General features: G+C 35.1%; 1 non-coding gene across 1 annotated transcript; it reads right to left on the bottom strand.

The window, feature by feature from the left end:
• Positions 1-1,771: 1,771 nt before the first annotated feature.
• On the bottom strand, positions 1,772-1,879 carry LOC127748092 (small nucleolar RNA R71). Its single transcript, XR_008010035.1, has one exon. It is a non-coding gene; the product is annotated as a small nucleolar RNA R71 (small nucleolar RNA).
• Between the last annotated feature and the right edge of the window lie 299 nt (positions 1,880-2,178).

Raw genomic sequence — 2,178 nt, forward strand, 5'->3', positions numbered from 1 at the left:
ACCAAAAAAAAATTTACAAAATCATAAAATCCAAAAATTTCTTGTTTGAGTCTAGTGTCTCATTTTAAGTTTGGTGTCAATTGCATGTTTCTCTTCCTTTTGCATTCATGCATTTGTCTTCATTTAATCTTCAAGTTGTTCTTGATGATTTCATTGCTCTGATCTTTGAATTCTCTTGACTTGAGTGTTTATGTGTCTCATATGCATTCTCATTAGTGTCAATAGTATACAAACTACTAAGTTTGGTGTCTTGCATGCATTGTTATTTGACTTTAGTTGCATTTTGATTATTCCTCATGATTAAAAATCCAAAAATATTTTCAATTTGTGTCTTTTCAAGTCAATAATACAGAGAATTGAAGATTCAGAACATACTGCAGAGGAATTATACAGAAAAAGCTGCGCGTTCAAAACGCCCAGTGAAGAAGGACAGACTGGCATTTAAATGCCAGCCAGGGTGCCTGGCTGGGCGTTTAACGCCCAAAAGGGTAGAGTTTTGGGCGTTAAACGCCAGAATGTGCACCATTCTGGGTGTTTAACGCCAAGATGGCACAAGAGGGAAGATTTTGTTTTTAATGCAGATTTTTTTTTAAGTTTTCAAACTTTTTCAAAATCAAATCTTTTTCAAATCATATCTTTTCAATCATATGTTTTCAAAATCAATTTCTTTCCATTTTTAAAGACACTTGCTATCAATTAATGATTTGATTCAACATTTCAAGTATGTTGCCTTTTCTGTTGAGAAAGGTTTAATGTTTGAATCATATCTTTTCTTGATAGCCAAGTCATTAATTTTTAAAATCAAATCTTTTTAAAATGTTTTTCAATTCATATCTTCTCAATCACATCTTTTTAAAACTAATCATATCTTCTTAACCACATCTTTTTCAAAATAGTTTTCAATCAAATCTTTTTGATTTCTAATTTCAAAATCTTTTTCAAAAGTCACTTTACTTCCTTTCCCACTTTTATTTTCGAAAATCAATTAGTGTTTTTCAAAATGTTTTCAAAATCTTCTACTCAATTTTCGAAAATTACTTCCCTTCTTCTCACATCCTTCTATTTATGGACTAACACTATTCCTCAATGAACAATTCGAACTCCATCTCTTTTGATAAGTTCAAATTTTCTACTTCTGCCTTCTAATTTTCTTTTCCTCTGACACCTCAAGGAATCTCTATACTGTGACATAGAAGATTCCATATTTTCTTGTTTTCTTCTCTTTCATATGAGCAGGAGCAAAGACAAAAGCATTCTTGTTGAGGCTGATCCTGAACCTGAAAGGACCTTGAAGTGAAAGCTAAGAGAAGCTAAGGCACAATTCTCTGTAGAGGACCTAACAGAAATCTTCAAAGAAGAAAAATCCATGGCAGCCGAAAACAACAACAATGCCAACAATGCAAGGAAGGTGCTGGGTGACTTTACTGCACCTACTCCCGACTTCTATGGGAGAAGCATCTCTATCCCTGCCATTGGAGCAAACAACTTTGAGCTTAAGCCTCAATTAGTTTCTCTAATGCAACAAAATTGCAAGTTTCATGGACTTCCATTGGAAGATCCTCATTAGTTTTTAGCTGAATTCTTGCAAATCTGTGACACTGTCAAGACTAATGGGGTTAACTCTGAGGACTACAGACTTATGCTATTCCCTTTTGCTGTAAGAGACAGAGCTAGGACATGGTTGGATTCACAACCTAAAGAAAGCCTGAACTCTTGGGAAAAGCTAGTCAATGCCTTCTTGGCAAAGTTCTTTCCACCTCAAAAATTGAGTAAGCTTAGAATGGAAGTCCAAACCTTCAGACAGAAGAAAGGAGAATCCCTCTATGAAGCTTGGGAAAGATACAAACAATTAATCAGAAAGTGTCCCACTGATATGCTTTCTGAATGGAGCATCATAGGTATGTGCCCTTCTGACATGCTTTCTGAATGGAGCATCATAGGTATCTTCTATGATGGTCTGTCTGAACTGTCCAAGATGTCTTTGGATAGCTCTGCTGGAGAATCTCTTCATCTGAAGAAGACGCCTGCAGAAGCTCAAGAACTAATTGAAATGGTTGCAAATAACCAATTCATGTACACTTCTGAAATAAATCCTGTGAACAATGGGACAAATCAGAAGAAAGGAGTTCTTGAGATTGATACTCTGAATGCCATATTGGCTCAGAACAAAATATTGAC

Source organism: Arachis duranensis, chromosome 5 (genome assembly GCF_000817695.3).
Source record: "Arachis duranensis cultivar V14167 chromosome 5, aradu.V14167.gnm2.J7QH, whole genome shotgun sequence".
NCBI classification, from domain to species: domain Eukaryota; kingdom Viridiplantae; phylum Streptophyta; class Magnoliopsida; order Fabales; family Fabaceae; genus Arachis; species Arachis duranensis.